Source organism: Engystomops pustulosus, chromosome 9 (assembly GCF_040894005.1).
Source record: "Engystomops pustulosus chromosome 9, aEngPut4.maternal, whole genome shotgun sequence".
NCBI classification, from domain to species: domain Eukaryota; kingdom Metazoa; phylum Chordata; class Amphibia; order Anura; family Leptodactylidae; genus Engystomops; species Engystomops pustulosus.
Window position 1 is genome coordinate 5,585,527 of NC_092419.1, and position 12,332 is coordinate 5,597,858.

Here is a 12,332-nt window from a genome sequence, read left to right on the forward strand (position 1 = left end):
TTCAGACGGATCCATGTTATTTGAGGCCCTTCTTGGAAAGCCCGGAGTTGGGAACGTTGAGACAAAGCTTCATTGTGAGCAAGACGTGGGGGGAGGAAGTGGATCCGTGTCAAATAATTGACTGTTTGACAATCCCTTTTCTTGCAGTGGAAATGACTGAAGTCCTAAAGCAAACAGAGAAAAAAACCTGCAAGTCCTAAACTTATGGATTGTGACAATTGTAGTTACTGTAATTTTTCTTTTTTTTCCTCCCCCCAAACAAAACAAAACAAGTCTTTCCGGATACAAAAGTTTTGTTAACAAAGAGGCAACAACAGAGAACAGACAAATGCCATTAGGACTGCACAATCTAAGGACAGGCACCCTCCGGCAAGCCGCCCGCCCCGCGGACAGGCACCCTCCGGCAAGCCGCCCGCCCCGCGGACAGGCACCCTCCGGCAAGCCGCCCGCCCCGCGGACAGGCACCCTCCGGCAAGCCGCCCGCCCCGCGGACAGGCACCCTCCGGCAAGCCGCCCGCCCCGCGGACAGGCACCCTCCGGCAAGCCGCCCGCCCCGCGGACAGGCACCCTCCGGCAAGCCGCCCGCCCCGCGGACAGGCACCCTCCGGCAAGCCGCCCGCCCCGCGGACAGGCACCCTCCGGCAAGCCGCCCGCCCCGCGGACAGGCACCCTCCGGCAAGCCGACCGCCCCGCGGACAGGCACCCTCCGGCAAGCCGACCGCCCCGCGGACAGGCACCCTCCGGCAAGCCGACCGCCCCGCGGACAGGCACCCTCCGGCAAGCCGACCGCCCCGCGGACAGGCACCCTCCGGCAAGCCGACCGCCCCGCGGACAGGCACCCTCCGGCAAGCCGACCGCCCCGCGGACAGGCACCCTCCGGCAAGCCGACCGCCCCGCGGACAGGCACCCTCCGGCAAGCCGACCGCCCCGCGGACAGGCACCCTCCGGCAAGCCGACCGCCCCGCGGACAGGCACCCTCCGGCAAGCCGACCGCCCCGCGGACAGGCACCCTCCGGCAAGCCGACCGCCCCGCGGACAGGCACCCTCCGGCAAGCTGACCGCCCCGCGGACAGGCACCCTCCGAAAACCTTAAAGCTCTAATAACTTGCATGCTCTAGGGACACGCACAATCGAACAACCTGCATTCTCTATGGACAGGCACTCAACATTCTGCATTATCTGCGGACATGCATCCTCTGACAACCTGCACATTCTATGGACATGTGTTTTTATCCATTGACCTCTACCAGAGCACAATCACTGTTGACTGAGAATATGAAACGCACGTAATGCTCCTTATACGCCTTAGATAACCATTAGCTGACAATAACTCTTCCTATCCGCTCCCATATACATGTACACTCATCTCGGTGGAGCATGCACGCGTTTTCAATGCAGAGAATGGAGCCAGCTGGATACAAGCATCTGTAGCAGCGGATAATCTCCATGTATAGTAGGTAGGCTGCCCCTGCATTGGCCATCAGGGAGTGGAGGGCCCCTCTAAGCACCCACCTTGTGTGTCAGTCTACAGCAGCTATTGCCCTCTATTCTTGGTTTACATCACGAGTATCACATGAGTATCGAACACACGATTATCAGTGTTATTTCCACGGCTGCAGACTGTGTAATCCTCTTGGAATCGCTCCAGAGATGAAGTTTACTTCCAACCTGTGACCTCTCCAGCTTCTGTACAGCTGCGGGGACATGCTGGGACCTGTAGTTAGACCTCAGTTGGAAATCTAAAACTCGTGCCAAAAACGTCCACTGAAACACAATAAAAGGGGTCGCTCTGTTGCTGCCCCTTTAATTACACAATGTGCCAAGATGTAATTTTGCTCATAATCATCTGGAAATCGTGCGTTCGCATCATCACCCAGATGACTAAGAAACAAAAAAACACCGAATAGTGTCGGAGAAGTCGCCTCATCTTCTGCAGATTCCCAGGTTTCTATGGAGCTTTGTGCGTCTATCACTCTTTAGGATCCCATGGAACAATGTAACGACTCGTCATTCCCAGACGGAACCTTCCTGGATTCTTATAATCGGATGTTTCACTTCCTCTGAATCGAGCCCTGGGGAATGTACTGGAACTGGGTAAGTGAGAAATAAGGGTCCTTAGAGGTCAAAGAAATTGTGCCCTGGAGACCAAATAACCTCTGGAAATAAAAACCTACCAGAACAAAGCCTCTACTTATTGACAAATCCAAGAGCATTGGGGCAGATTGCATTCAGGGTCTATGGCAGCGATGGAAGTAGCCGAGCGCTGTGCTCAGCTGTCTCTGGTGGTGCCATAGGGCGCATGTGCACACAGCTGCTCTACTTACTTGTTCAGATCAAGAGAACAGGGATCCGCTGTACCCCAAATGTATAGATTTGTAGGTTGAGCATGTGAATTTCAGTTCCATTTACGGTCTATGGCACTAATGGAAGTAGCCGAGCGCTGCGCTCAGCTGTGTCTGGTGGTGCCATAGGGGGCATGTGCAACCAGCTGCTCTATTCATTTAGAAGTACTTGCTCAGACCCAGACGAGGGGTCCGCTGTCCCCGAAATTAATAGAGAATGCACGCTGCCCTTCCATTCACCGTCTATGATGGAAGTAACTGAGCGCTCAGCTGTCTCTGGCAGTGCCATAGGGGGCATGGCTACTGGAGATATCTGCACAGATGAAGACGGGGGGAGCTTGGCTCTCCACTCACTGTCTATAGTACTGCTGAAAGTAGACAAATACTGCGTCCAGCCATCTACGTAAGTGCCATAGGACGCATGTGCCACCAGGTGCTATATTCATATCCCAAATTAATCAACTGGTAGGCTGAGCATGCACGTGCCGTTCCTGTGACTGAAGGAGTAGCCCAGTACTGGGTGCAGCCATCTTCATGTGCAATCAGCTGCTCTACTCATTTAGGGTACGACCCTTCCTGCTCTCAAGACCCCACAACCGGGGACTCCCACCAATCAGTAAGTTGTCCCCTCTACATAGTATAGAAAAAATAATGAAGCAACTCATTGAGTAATTGGCGACAACTCGAGGGCCTATTTGATATTTTTGATAGAGACTTAAGTATCTGCCTACACAGAAGAAGCAAAGGCTCGACCTCTACATAAGGGACACAAGTGGAGCCTCAGGGGCTCCACAGCGCACAATAAGCCCCTATAGTAACAGAAGCGCCCACTGTCCTCTCCTCCAGCAGAGAACATTCAATCTCCTCCGCTAATGGTTTTATATTCTCTCCTCCGAGCAGCGACAATCTCGCTAAAAAAAAAAAATCCTTTAATCCAAAGTGTGGATTACTCAAACCACGTAAAGCCGGCGCCGAGCGCAGTACAGACACAACGCAGCTTTATTTATACAGACACATTATTTTCTTTTGCACGTTACAGAAATTGGCTCGTCAGTGGGAGGAAAAAAAAAAATTATATAGAAAAAAATTTAACGAGTGGAAAAATATGACGGCTCTGCATGGCTCCGCCTCCTCCGGATTAGTGAGCGTATACTCGTCTATCCAGCAGATAAATCTGCAGGTCTCGAAGAAACCTACTGCATCACCAGCTGCAGTAACCCGGCGTGGCCACTACACAGAGAATGGCGCTGCGCTAACACCTGCGTTCCCTTAGATTGGGCGCCCGTGGTTGCTGTGAAGTACTGGGGACGGGTGCTGAACCCCGACCTGTGATACCACGAGAATGAAACATAAATCTGCACTCACATTTAGGTTCCCTTAATCCTTCTTCAGGGGCGTCTCAAGCCGCCATCCACGTGTAATCCTCCGGCTCAGATCCAAGGTGGGGAAGTGCGGATAAGGCAACAATGGGATTTCTGTATCTGCAGATAGAAAGATGGATATTCACTGTACAGTACGGGAAAGACAACACAATCTCTACACATCCGACAGGGCGGCGCACCGGCCCGATTTATCATCATCCGCGTGCCCGACAACCGCGCCAACCACAGGCGCCTGCAGCCCATCTCAATTTCAACCCAGGCCATAAGTCATGGCGGCCGGTGCAAGGCGCTGCAAAGGGATGACGACCGAAACAGAGACAACGCGTCTACGAGCGTTCTGACGACATAACCTGACGAATACGTGTAACTAAGGGAAGCGGCTTCATGAAAAACCCACCTCAGTCCTCAATGATAACTTCTGCCGGCCCTACGACAACCACAAACGTCACCGGCGGTTTTTCCACTGCGGCGACACACGTTTTTCCATCACCGAGATCCCTATGATACGCTCAGTAATACATAATACACAACGTCACCCCTAGAACATAAATCTGCAGCATGTGCACCCCCTTCATAAAACCTCAACTACCAGTCATGTGATATAAAATACAGGGGTTACGAAATTATAGGTTTACATTGTGCTCCTTACAGTCCCGATCCCTGCTGCACCCTACTTCCTGCGTGACGGAGCCTCCGCTGCACCCTACTTCTTGCGTGACGGAGCCTCCGCTGCACCCTACTTCTTATGTGACGGAGTCCCCCTGCACCCTACTTCCTATGTGACGGAGTCCCCCTGCACCCTACTTCCTATGTGACGGAGTCCCCCTGCACCCTACTTCCTATGTGACGGAGTCCCCCTGCACCCTACTTCCTATGTGACGGAGTCCCCCTGCACCCTACTTCCTATGTGACGGAGTCCCCCTGCACCCTACTTCCTATGTGACGGAGTCCCCCTGCACCCTACTTCCTATGTGACGGAGTCCCCCTGCACCCTACTTCCTATGTGACGGAGTCCCCCTGCACCCTACTTCCTATGTGACGGAGTCCCCCTGCACCCTACTTCCTATGTGACGGAGTCCCCCTGCACCCTACTTCCTATGTGACGGAGTCCCCCTGCACCCTACTTCCTATGTGACGGAGTCCCCCTGCACCCTACTTCCTAAATCCAAGAACGCGGAATTTATTCATCGTTTGATTGACCTATTCATACAAACAACCAGCACAAGAAATGCTCTCATGTCCACGGACGCCCAACGATAAAACATTTATGGACTAAAAGTTAACGAAAAGCCATTAATCTTAATCCCTAATCCATTATTTACACCCGTGGTCTCCAAGCTCCCCCCCCCCCCCCAGCCTATCACACGCGTAACGCGAGGAGCGGTGGTGAAATTGTGAAGAGGACGAGTTGGGCATCTCAGCATCTAAACTACAGTACCGCACATCGCCTCAGTATAGGAGTGGCGCTGTTTTTGTAAGAATGAAGCTACGTTATTCAATATTGTACAATATATTGCAAGTGCACAAATACGTTACGGCTTCCAGTATCAACATTTCCAAAGACGTCCGATCTTCCTACATATTTGCTGCTACACAGGAACACCAGAGCTGTATCCAGGGTGACGTTCCCAGTGGGATAGGATGAGGAATCATCACACGGCGCGTCTCCAGGAGGTCAAACCATGACGTCCATTATCCCGTAGCTCCCTATTGTTACCCAGCACTGACGTATCGAATCCTTCAATGGTTACGGGAGGATTTCATTGCAGAATTCTCCTAAATTATTCAAGGCGACCGTATGAACTTTGCTGGTTGCCGTACGACATTCCCCATTGCCTGCGGTACCGCGCAGCGTCCGTCCCCTGCCCCTGTAAAATATTTATACTGCGTGCCGCTGTGCCCAGGAGATGAACATCAACTTCAGCATGACATCACTTTATGGCGGGTGATGTAATTTCATAAGCTCCGCCCCAGCAGCATGCGGAGAGACGGGAAAGAGCTGGCACAGCAGGACCTGCTCCGAAATGGCTATTAAATGCGGGCGCCATAGGATGAACGTAAAGCGGCCCCCAGGGAGCTGCAACGACGCTGCTGCTACCGCCTGTATCCCTTCACCCGCTGATTAATATATAGTGAAGCGTGGTCCAGTAATAAGCACGTCGGATGCTCCGGCCATAAATCATAGCTATCCGTAGGATATCCGAGCAAAGCAAACACAGGATTGGGGGGGGGGGGGTGCTACGGAAACTCTGCGCTGCTATAACAGGTAGTATCGCTGCTGTATAATACTCAGTGTGCTGCAGTATGGAGTAATCCTGCAGCACCATGCCCCACACATACAAGTGTCATACACACGCATCAGCCCTACCTGCCATTCCATAGGATCCGTCCTCTCCCTGGATATCCAGTCCGGTGAATGAGAGGAGGCAGCGGAGCCGTGGGCTGCCTAGTAATACTACCATCCTCGTCTGCTGAATACTAAGTGGGATCAGATCCCCCTCCCACACACACAGCAGACAATGCACGACTTCTACACGTTACAGCTGCGCCTGGAAAGCGCATGGACGGGGCTGCCCACCGCCAGGACGGCTATAATGGGCTGCCGGATAAGTCCCAGGTAAGTTTAATAGGTTCAGGGAGCGATCCGACACGGGAAGAAAGTGATCTAATGAGGGGGGGAGGGGAATTTAAAGGGGCAGGCCATGCTTAAAGGACACCGCTACAACCTTATAAGTTATGACTTAAAGGTCGTGTCCATTTTAACAACCTGTTGTTTTTTATTATTGCAACAATTCTGCAACAATTCTGCAAGATTTCATTTATTTGTAGTCTGTTACTATGGAGACGCATAACAAAATAAGTCGTCTGATATCTTCTTCTGTCTGTCCTGGCAAATGTGCATTGTACAGGACAAATGCGACACAGATAATAATAATAATAATTCTTTATATAGCGCACACAGATTACGCAGCGCTGCATGACCAATCAGTCCCTGTCTCCAATGGGGCTCACAATCTAATCAACTACCAGTCTGTTCTGGAGTGTGGGAGGAAACTGGAGGACCCAAAGGAAACTCACACAAACACAAGAACATACAAACTCTTTGCAGATGTTGACCTGAGTGGGACCCAGGACTCCAGCACTGCAAGGCAGAAGTGCTACTCACTCATCCACCGTATACTATACAAGATTCATGCGCTGTCTATAAGGTGCACCATGTGCAGGGAGTGGCTGCTGCGCATGCTCGGCCAACACTATATCCTATGGTGAGTCCCAGAATCCCAGGTCCCTTCTTATGGGTCTCGGTTCTGATGGCTGCAGGAGCCCGAGCAGTCAAATGCGCGCCCCCCCCCCCCCCCCCCCCATACTAATTCAATCCGATGGAATCTACTCTAACCAGGAGGGTGGACTTTCCATTTATTTTGCAGGTTCCCGCTGTAGATTTCACCAGCAGTATTGCATGATTCTAAAGACTTGCTCACTAAAGGGAACCTGTCATCAGTTTTGACCATGATAAAATGAAGACAGTGTTCAGTATAGGCCCTGGAGATCCATGCAGCCTCTGCGCGTGCAGTGCATAGCAACAGGACCGTAAACAATTCATTTTTATTAATTTATTTTTTTAATCCAGGTTTGCAGCTCTACAAGTGCTTTGGGCGGGTCTTCAAAGGAAATCTACCACCAGGATGCAGGATTGTAAACCAAGCACACTGACTTACTGGTGTGCGTCCCCTCTGGCAGGATCCTGTAAGTGCGCTTTTCATCCTGGTGGTAGATTTCCTTTAAAGGGAACCTGTCAGCATAGCACCACACTATAAACCCCTCACAGGACCTTCTAGATGACTGTCATTGTATTTTCATTGTTCCTTTGTGTTTTATGTCGGTCCCAAAAATACTTATTCAGCCACACGTACCTTGACACAGCCGCCTGTTCATGTCACTGCGCTCGGTGTTTGAAAACTCAGCGCATGTTTGAGCAGGATGTATGGTGCTGGGTAGGTCTGAGAGCTGGCTGGCCATGCTTCGACGTGCGCATGCGCAGAGTTTACAACATGAGCGCATTGAAGTGAACCGGGGGGCAGTGCCAAGGGACGTGTGGGGTTTTCCGGGCACAGCCGCTGTGAGGGGTCGGGAAAGGACTTGACTGGTCTCCCGCCTCCTTGACTGCATCGATCAGAGATTTACTGGGCTGAATAAAAGTGTTTTTTGGGTCGAAGCTGCAATGTACAGAATACACAAAGGAACCATGAAAATACACGGCGACAGGTTCCCTTTAAGCCAATCAAAACCAGCGCCTACTAACTGTGGGGAGGGGCTAAAGAGCAGCACAGGGCAGCACTACAGACATGGGGGAGGGGCTAAAGAGCAGCACTACAGACATGGGGGAGGGGCTAAAGAGCAGCACTACAGACATGGGGGAGGGGCTAAAGAGCAGCACTACAGACATGGGGGAGGGGCTAAAGAGCAGCACTACAGACATGGGGGAGGGGCTAAAGAGCAGCACAGGGCAGCTCTACAGACATAGGGGTTACTCATCCGCACTGTGTAAAATTGGCTTTTGTACTTGAATCCAATCTACAGGTGAAGCTCAAAATCTGAATGTAATAGACGCGGCTTCATTGCAAATTTGGGGCAGTTGTTTCTGGGGATTCACATGGGGTCTCGAGCACTCTCAGGCCGCGTTCACATGTGGCAATTTACATGGAGTTTTAAGATGCAATACATTTGCGCACATATTCTGTACATCTGTTGTATTGCGTTTGAACGCAACCCGAGGCCTCGTTCATATTTTGCCTCTAAATTGAGTTTAGAAACAATGTATTTCTTTTACAGAGCGTTTACATTCCATTTACATTGTGTTAATGAGTTTACAAACCATTTACTCAATGTTAGCACAATGTACCGGTAAATGCAATGTGTGAACAGCGCCATGACGGCAGCAGACTAGATGCTCCCATATTTGTACTGGTGTCCTGACTGAGAGTGCATGTACTTACGAGAGTGTTATCGGAGGAATAAGCTGTGGTCAAGGGATTGGGCATATTGAATAAAACATGACCGATCCAACCACATGCCACTAAAGCAGAACTGGTACACCCCCACATTACATACCATCCAGATATCCTACATACAGGAAACCCCCTAAGGCTGTATTCACACAAGGTAATAAACGTGGCTCTCATACAAATCTGTGGCACCTTTTCGTGGACCTTTGTATAGAGATTTCATACACGTCCGGCAGATGTGACCTGCCCCATCCAGTGCTCTATAGACATTGTCTCCACTTACCATGATAGATTGCAAGCTTTTTGGACAACACATGATCCCAATCCTCTACCTTCTCCCGGGATATAGAGCAGCTGGTAGATCGGAATATCAGGAAGCAGCAGAGAAGGAGCCCACGCACAGGCGGCCACAGAACAACCCCACGCTGCCAGCAAGGTAGGTGCCATGTGCACAGCAGAAGCAAGGGCCGTGCCAAGTACTAGGGGTGCTCAGGGGCGTCCAGAGACCTCCCCAACACATCCAATATTCTGCAATACACAAACTACAGCATCTCCCAACACCGGGAAACCTCAGATTCTGCCTTATCCGGAGTCTCATCTTACATCTCACGGACATCAAAGAGTCCGACACGTAATCCTACAGCAGATCGAGTGTCACTCCTTGTGTCACTCCTTGTTTTTGGAGGATAATCTGCCTAGGGAAATACTTAGAGAGGAGGTAACCCGCACCTTCCCCAAAATACAGATCAAAAGAACCCATTCCTCCTGACCCAACCATACACAGGCAGAGTAGCAGAGTGTGCATGTGCTCTACATTGGGAGAAGGGAGTGAGCCGCTGTCAGACCTTATAATGGTTCCTTATGTCGCTGGAGCGCATCAAAAATTCAACATATCCAAAATGTCCGTGCACCCAGCATTTGCCATTGAGAGAGTCAGGGGGCCCCAAACTTACTGTCCGGGTGTCCTAGGGGGGTCCGCTTAAAGGAAATCACAATCAAGCATGAATAAACCAGGAACACTTAGGCTACATTCCAGCTGTACCGTAGTCCAATCTTTTCCCCAGGTACGGAACACATGTGCCGCACCGTACCGCTCCATACTGCTCCGTGCGCCCATTGCCAGCCTATGGGGGACGTATATAGTCCCCCAGCGGCCGTGTGAATGAGGCCTTACTTGTAGCTCCAGGCACTGTGACTGTGCTTAGAATGTTATATTTCTTATCCATGGTCTCCTTCCTTCTAAAATCAACTTCAAAAGTTATGCTAATGAGCCAGAAAGGCTCTGGGGGCATTAGCAGAGCCCCTCCGTGCTGCAGATTCACAGGCTGTTACACTGTCTCCCCCTCCCTCTGCCACAGTAAGTTGCAGCACTCAGTAGGAGGAGAGAAGTGCTACTTGCATGGTGTAACAGCACAGCACAGAGGGGCTCTGAAAACCGACCAGGAGCCCTTGTTGCTCATTAGCATAATTTAAAAGTTGTTTTTAGAAGGCAGGAGGCCACGGATGACAAATATAAGATGTTTACCACAGTGGGGCTCTTAGGAGTTGTCTTAATATATGCAAGCAACTTAGGCCACACCCCTTTTCCTGAAGCTGAATAAGCTCAAAATGCTTATTTATATTGTTGCAAATTTGATTAAAGGGATTGTCCCATCTCCTCTGGGGGGGGGGGGCTCGAGATGGTCCTTTAAGCTTCCATAAGTGCTGCTGGACTTCCCTTATCTGCGATTACACCACACAAACTGTAGGTACAGAGCGTAGCGTGACCATGGATTTTCCTAATAACCAGATCTAGAAATAGATCCAAGAACTGTTCCTTTAAGCAAGCAAAAAAAAATATCTTCATGCATCCTTTGTCTAGACCCTATAAACTCGCACAAGACGTCTCTCCAAAACCAACACAGGAAAATCAAAGACATTTTTAAATGGGACAACATTTCAGTATTCGGTATCAGTTTGGCGCCTTTAAGAGTCATGGGGGCGGTGCTGCTCCCACTAGTCACCCTGCAAGACAGAACTAGACGGTCCCAGAGCTGGGAAGAAGCAGCACAAGGCGTGAATGATTTCCCTTCTCCCCCATTAATCTCCAGCACAGTCAGCCGGGTAATAGCTAACGCCGCAGGTTAATAAATGACTCGACCGAAACTACTGACCGCAGATAACCAAAAGCTTTAACCCAAACCCTGCCAAATCAACGTCTACATGAGACTCCATCGTGGGGGTCAGTCTCTAGATCCCCGAGTGCACATGTAGTGTATTCTGTGCAATCGAAAACCTGCAGTGTCCTCTACAAAAAATGGAAATTGGCATAAAGTGAAAATTTTTAAAAAAACAAAAATTGGAGCCTATAGAGCGTGCACAGCTCCCGCACCCCCCTGCGGGAAATTCACTGTGAAAATGGCAATTTATCCATGAACATTTTCCGCAGCGTGCAAATGAGATTTGTTAAACTGGAACACGCTGCAGATTCCCCATTGGTAAAACCGCGCGACAAATCTGCACGCCGTAAGGTCTGAGCGTGCATAGGCTTAAAGGAAATTACCATCGAAATCCAGCAATGATAACCTAGGGGCACTTACCCATAGATCCAGCACCGTGACTGTGCTTATCTACTTATTTGCTATCCACGGCCTCCTCCTTTCTAAAATCAACTTTTTAAAATTATGCTAATGAGCCTGAGGGACTCCATGGGGCGTTACCAGAGCCCCTCAGTGCTGTAGCTTCACAGGCTGTTACACTGCCTCTGCCTCCCAGAGAACAGATGGATTGTAAGACCCACAAAGATGCAATTTTGCAGCCAGTATTTGCACCACATGAACAATAAATTATTTATTAGATGCACTATAATGCACAGCGAGACCCCAAGGCGACATAGTAATGTTCCCTAAACGTAAATGAGTTCCAATTTTGTAATCCATGGGCCGTCAGTGTGTTGCCAAGCTGTATGGGCAGCATGGAGGCTCAGTGGTTAGCATTACAGTCTTGCAGCACGGTGGCTAAGTGGGTAGCACTACAGCCTTGTAGCGCTGGGGTCCTGGGTTTAAGTCCCACACAGGTCAACATCAGTAAAGAGTTAGTATGTTCTTTCTGTGTTTGTGCAGGTTTCCTCCGGGTCCTCCGGTTTCCTCCCACACTCCAAAACATACTGGTAGGTGATTAGATTGTGAGCCCCATTGGGGACTGGTACCGATTTGGCAAACTCTGTGCAGCGCTGAGGAATCTGTGTGCGCTATATAAAGAATTATTATTATTATTATGATGTACGCAAAATTGTAAACGTAACCTCAAAGGCAAATCCTGCACATTCCTCCGATCACCCGGCGTGTAGGCGTCTCCGAAAAAAATTAGATTTCTGAATCGTAATATGTTCAATCCTGAATGAAATGCACTCGACCTTCTTCCTGCTGCCAGCAAATATTTCACAGTGATCTCTCCCTCCACGATCAGCAACATTAACCGAGAATAGGATTCTCACACATCCAAGGTCAGGCCGCTCTCCTTGGCCGGGAAGCCGTCCGTCCTAGGATTGATGGAGGACTCAACAATGAGGAAGAATAATGAAATTACCAGTGGGCGGCCTAGTAACCCGTCCAGCAGGAGCT

General features: G+C 50.2%; 1 protein-coding gene across 8 annotated transcripts in view; it reads right to left on the bottom strand.

Moving 5' to 3' along the window:
* The window catches only part of SIPA1L3 (signal induced proliferation associated 1 like 3), a 104,646-nt gene that overhangs the window by 62,273 nt on the left and 30,041 nt on the right, over positions 1–12,332 (bottom strand). For 6 of the 8 annotated variants that reach the window (XM_072124528.1, XM_072124526.1, XM_072124533.1 and 3 more), the window contains exon 2: positions 3,708–3,823. The exons of 1 other annotated variant lie outside the window; for it this stretch is intronic. The gene's annotated coding sequence lies outside the window, so the exon portion shown is untranslated. Of the gene's footprint in view, positions 1–3,707; positions 3,824–6,092; positions 6,246–12,332 lie in introns of those variants that run through there. One more of the 8 variants, XM_072124525.1, reaches the window with a different exon arrangement.